Source organism: Sus scrofa, chromosome X, assembly GCF_000003025.6.
Source record: "Sus scrofa isolate TJ Tabasco breed Duroc chromosome X, Sscrofa11.1, whole genome shotgun sequence".
Lineage (NCBI taxonomy): Eukaryota > Metazoa > Chordata > Mammalia > Artiodactyla > Suidae > Sus > Sus scrofa.
Genome location: NC_010461.5, coordinates 67169485 through 67176064, shown reverse-complemented (window position 1 = coordinate 67176064; position 6580 = coordinate 67169485). Strand labels below are relative to the sequence as shown.

General features: G+C 36.9%; 1 pseudogene; it reads left to right on the top strand.

The window, feature by feature from the left end:
• On the top strand, positions 4519-6092 carry LOC100521596 (annotated as a pseudogene).

The following is a 6580-nucleotide window of genomic DNA, read 5'->3' as shown; positions in this document are numbered from 1 at the left end:
CTTTGGATTTTATTTCTATCTTCGCAAAGAAGAAAAACACTAAGCAGAAGCATCTAAAGTGCCAAAATTTAACAGTGGGTCTCCTAGGACAATTAATTATTTTATTGTTTTCTTTAGTTTTGATAATATAGTACTATTGCTTCTGCAATAAAATATATTTATAAGAAAAAATACACACATACACGCACACACTGGCTAAAACAATTCTAATTGGTTTACTTTGAACCTTACAGGGAAAAATGGCCTGAAATTCAAATTTTCAAAAAATGAAGGGTTTTAAGTGTAGATTGATCTACCAGCCACGAACACACACTCTTAAATCACCCATTCAGAATCACACATACCTACACACACACACACATCCCATAGCAGCTGATATGTCATTTCATATATAAGAGCATTTTAATTAGCAACAGAAGCAGGTTTGACTCATTCTATTCAAAATTAAATTTTGGAGGGTGGAGTTTCAATGGGAACAGTTTCATAGCTTCCTCGTGATTCTATAAGTGCTGCTGGACATACTCATAAGAACACCTTACAGTTCCATTATGTATTATGGTTTTGCAATATGCTTTTATATGCATGTCCATTTTGCTCTGGAGCACTTCCAACAACTTTGTAAGTAAGTTGAGGAAACAGGCCTGGAAAGTTTGCATGAATTGACCAGAGTTACGTAATTAGTTGATGTCTTCTGACTCCTAAATTCTGTGTTATTTTCTTCTCATGGAAAGAGCAGAAGGAAAAGAAACCTAGTATTTGTTGGGTACATATTTTCTTCCATGAACTTTGTATATATAATTTCATTGAATTTTCAATGTAATTGTATGACTTAGGTGTGATTACCACCCCATTTTGCATGTTGGATGAGGGGAAATCATTTGGTTATTCCTGACCACAAAGCTAGTACATGCCGGAGCCAGGAATCAAATCTTCATCAACCCAATTACAAAGCCAGAGCTGTTTTCTTCATGCTGTGTTCTAGAAGCAAAGGGCTTAAAGGATGGAGACCATTTTTCCCCAATTATTTGAGAAGGAGCATACAGATGTACCTTGAATGTTCAGTTGCCTTTATGATGACATACTGGTGCCCAACAAATGGTGCTTTGTGATCAGCCTAGTAGTTCCATTAGCTTGACCTGGCTTGCTTTTTCTCTTTATCCAGAGTCTTTTGCCTTCTAAAGATTGATCATAGCTGTGAGAGTTTTAGTGTTTGTTCACATGGGCTGCATGTGCTATTTCAAAAAATCCTCAAAGTACTTGACATGTCATTAGTCACCTGGAAGCTATGCCACAAATGCACATGATTTATGATATACTGGCTCATAGGATAAAATTCCTAGAAGTGAAAAATTTTCTTTGCATAGGAATTATTTGTGTAAGAATTGATTTGCCAATTAATTGCAGTGAAGCATAAGCTTTCATATTAAGAAGGCATCTGTGACTGTGTCAGAAACACTGGTAGTAAAGCGAAAGTTGTGTAGTATATGGTACTGTGTTTTCCTACTAGCTTCCATTTTAAAATTGGGGAAACCATATTTAGAGGAAGAAGAAAAACATGGAAAACAAACATAATGAATTTAGAGTTCCCACTGTGGTGCAGCAGAAATGAATCTAACTAGTATCTATGAGGATGTGGGTTTGATACCTGGCTCGCTCAGTGGGTTGAGGATCCAGCATTGCTGTGAGCCATGGTGTACGTCACAGATGCAGCTTGGATCCTGTGTTGCTGTGGCTCTGGCATAAGCCATCATCTGTAGCGCTGATTTGACCTTTAGCCTGGGAACTTCTATATACTTCAGGTGTGGCCCTAAAAAGGAAAATTTAAAATTTATAGCCAAATTTAGGAATGAAAACAACAAAAAAGAGAATTAAAATTCCCAAATTCCACCCTCCAATCAATTTTGCACCACTTTGTATAAAAACTGATAAGAAAATATCAAAATTATCACAAATACCATTAAGTCCACAAATGCCAATCTGAGATGCCCATTGATTCTGGAGATGATAGGGAACTGTGTAGTAGCAGGAAGAAACTTTATGATTTGTTTTACTCTGTGAGTTAACTCCAGCCCAATGCCCCCTTGCTTCCTTTGATCTTACTGAACACACAGTCTTAATGCTATCTGGCTACTATAATTGTTATTTATGTGGCTACCTCTGCTCCCAGACTGTGAGCTCCCTTGTCTCTACTACAGGCCAAGCACAGTTCTCTACATAACAATCACTCAGTAAAGGTTTATTGAATAGAACAAATGAATGAATAAAAATGAATGAATGATTCAGACTAGGCTACCGGGGTAGGAAGAAGGGAAATTCTGCAGTTTTACTCTGTATTTGGGCATCTCATAAGGTTTTTGCATGTGTGTTTTTGTTTTACTCCTTCTAACTCTATTGCATTTTTATAAAACTTTTGGCAATTTTTAACCCATTCTTTCCTGACCACCTTCTTTGCCTACCTTTCTCTTCTGCCTGACAAATTAGTTGAAATATATTAGTATGAGAAGCTTTAAGTTTTTAGGACCAAAGAGTAGTAGTATGATTACAACAGAATCACCTTATATATACACAGTAGGTTCACCATAAACTTCTTTCATCAAATAATTAGATTTCTGAAAATATTCTCAGTAATTTTTTATATTCTCCCTAGGACATACTTAATAGACACCTAACATACACCAAAGCAACTTAATATCAGAATTTTGAGGAGAAGCCCAAGAATTAGTCTTCTTTCTAGCATTTCATTTATAAATACTATGATTTCAACTTAACAAGTTGATATTGAATACCTAGTGGGTGCTTAGCACTGGAGAATAAAGGAGACAAGGTCCCTACCTTAAGCAGCTTATTGTTCCAAGGAGGATAACAGAAATATACAAAGTACTGCAATTTGGCTTCAGGGTAGACACTAAGCACATCTTTTCATTCGGGGGACAAGAAAACTTATTTGGAACTGATGCCATTTGAGTCAGACTTTCATGAATTTTGCTAGATAGAGATGGAATTAAAGGCATTTCAAACTAAAAGTTTAGCATGATTAAGTGTCTTAGAAGCTTGAGTTGCCATAACAAAATACCATAGGCTTGGGTAGCTTAAACAACACATATTTATTTCTACAGTTCTAAAGACCAGGAAGTCCAAGATTAGGGGGCCAGTCAGTTTTTGGTTCCTGGTAAGAACCCTTTTCTTGACTTGCAGATGGCTATATTCTCACAGGGCAGAGAGAGAGGAAGCTCTGGTGTCTCTTCCTTTTCTTATAAGGGGCACTAACATCATCATGGGGCTTCTACACTTATTACCTCATTAAATGTAATTACCTCCCCAAAGCCCCACTCCTTATACCATGGTACTGTGCATTGGAACGTCAACATATGAATTTGGGGGCACACAAATGCTCAGCCCATAACATTAAGTGTTTGGAGAAATGAAAGTGATGAGTACATTCACAGAATAGCAAGGGGTCCAGGCTGGGAAAGAGGCATTAATGTAGATAAGGCTGGAAAGGTAATTGAAATCACAGAGCAGAAATATTTAAAATGCTATGCTGAGTTTGGACTTAATTTAGCAGGTGATGGGGGAGACACTGAAGGCTTTTGAGCAGGGATGGAGAAATATTGTGAACTAAGCTGTCCTTTGTAAGACTAGGATGGAAAAAAAGAGTAAGGATGGAAAGTGATTTGGAAACAAGAAAAGGATCACAGTCTTGGTGAGAGGTGGTAATAATTAACATTGACTGAGCTCTTACTATACATCTGGAAATTAAAAAAGTGCTTTGTAAGTATACATCATTTAATCATTAAAAATATTTTTGAGGTAGACATTCTTGTTATCTTCATGGTACAGATGACATGATGGAGGCATGGATGAGTTAATTAACCCACTGAAGTACATAAATTTAGTGGTAGAGCCAGAGTTCAAACTATATGTATTTGACTCAAGTCCAAAGTTTGCTTACTTTATTTTTTAAAAAATACATAATGCATACAAATCAGTAAGAGAAACTCTAAGACTCAGAATGTGTGTATATATATTTATATGTATATATATATGCACACACACACATATATATACGTTGGAAAAATTATAATCATGATCAAATAAATTCAACTTATAACAATGAGATATGATAGTGGTACATTTACTCTTTACTATAGGGTTTTTAAAACTATAATAATAGGAATTCCTGTCATGGCTCACTGCTAACAAACCTGACTAGTATCCATGAGGATGCAGTTTGGATCCTTGGATTGCTCAGTGGGTTAAGGATCTGGCATTGCCCTGAGCTGTGGTGTAGGTCACAGGTGAAGCTCACATATGGTGCTGCTGTGGATGTGGTGTGTCCCAGCAGCTGAAGCTCTAATTCAACCCCTAGCCTGAGAACTTCCATATGCTGCAAGTGCAGCCCTAAAAAGACCAAAACAAACAAATAAGCAAATAAAACCTATAATTATAGCTAGAGTTAAAATTTATTTAGTGCTTATTATATGTCATGCAATGTATAAGGATCAATGTATTAATAATCCTTACAACAAACCTAAGAGGACATATTATTTTTCACTCCACTTTACAGATGAGAAAAATAAGACATAGAGAGGTCAAGTAATTTGCCCAAGCTCACACTGCTACTAAGAAGCAGAAGAGAGGCCACATGATGCAGTTCCAGGCCAAGGGCTGCAGTGTTCAGAGTGAGAAGCTCAGGCTAGGCCAGGGTGGTGTGAGCTCAGCTCGGGATCCCAGAGCACTATGCCAGCTAAAGCTAGCAGGGAGGCTCCAAGGGTCGGAAGGTGCTCTGTAATGCTCAAGCTCAGAAATGGCTTATGTGGATCATCAGAATCACATTTGTGGTTTTCTAGACATTGAAGAAATGATAACAGTGGAAAATTTCTTCAGAAGTACTTCATACTGGGTACCAGAGAAGATAGATTTGTATGGTACATGGATAATCCATAGAACCTACCTCCTGGATCATCACATGTTGAGTGATTAAATTTACCTACACCTCAAATGTTATTGATGCAATTTAACTAGGGCCAAGGCTGAGTTACGTTTTTTTTATGGATACAGGGATAAGGAAATATTTCCTACAAGTCAATGATTAGCAGGACCTAGCAGAATGGGTAAATGTGTTGAACAAAGCTATAAAAATTATAGTATCAAAGCAATCAAACTCACAGCCTCATTCTGATAACCCAAGTTACCAAGGTGACATTCTTGATGGTGTGCTCATCATTACCCCAACTCAGAAGAAGTAAATTAATGTGGTAAAAGTATTGATAGAAATAATTTGAAAGAGTCACAAAGCCATCTTCCTTAATTTACTCCTAAACCCACTTCAGTTAGTGCAGTTATTAAAGCTGGATATTGTGTAAAAAAAAAAAAAAGGAGCAGTGAGGAAAAACTGGAAGAGAAGATATTTTCAATTGAATGAAAGCACAGTAGATGCTTTGGATCTGAATCGGAAAAGGAACCTCTCCATGTAATGCCACTTAAAAAGATCCATAAAGTCCCGGAATGTAGGCAAAGTGACATAATGATAAGGGATAACCTCTTTGAAATTGTAACATCATCTGGAACTTTCTATGTGCATAGCCCTGAAGGGATGCACAATTGGATTAAAGCAGTCTTGGTTGCCATTTTAGCACAAGAGGGACCTGACGGATCAACATCGTCTATGCAGTAGGCCAGAAGGCTTTCAAATCTTTGTATACAGAGAGAATAAAATCTCACGCTGAGATACTAACTTTGTCCTTTATGATTGACTGTGTCTGCCCATCACTCCTCTTTGGAGAAGCATTTCATTTGCCTTCTGAATACAAATATGCTCTCCATCCTTCCAGTGCAGCAGGAGCCACCTCACATTCTACAGCCTTTCCTAAGAACTCTTTGGTCTCAAGCTTTACCATGGAAAATCTAGGACTTTATGAACCTCTTGCCAAGGTCAAGACAGAGAACTTCAAGGTAAGACAGTCTCTCCAAGAGAACCAGCTTCCAGAGTGAACAAGCTCTGATAAAACCTCAAATTAAAATGGCCCTCAAGAACAAGATTGTGACCCAGTGGACTTGGATAATGCAGGCTTCCACTCAGTGATGTGTGAGATGGAAGCACATAGAGCCTGACTTACCTCTTCAGTTCTCAGTGTCCTTTCATGAGATGTCTAGCCAAAGATAATAAAGGGAAAAGTGTTTTATATAGTATACTGCCTAATAGACATACTCTTTACAAGCTGGTAAATGAATAATTTAAAGAGTGGCCAAACTAAATGCAATTTCTTTAAGGAAAGAAAGAAAAAAACCCTAAGTGTCTCAGTATCAACTGTCTGAAGCTTTGTTCTCATCAGAGTGATAAAAACATATGTGTGTTATATTTTTCCTGGTGAATTTGACAATTTAAATGTTTCACAATTTAAAATATCAAACATGCTTATTAATTATTTCGGTTGTTTTAAAAATGCTACAGTGACTTCCTATTAGATGTTCAATCTACACAATTTTACTGGTTAATATTATTAATGAAATATTTACATAAAGAAATATCTAAACCCTTATGTCTGTGGTGCTACAAACTTTATACCATAGTGTGGAA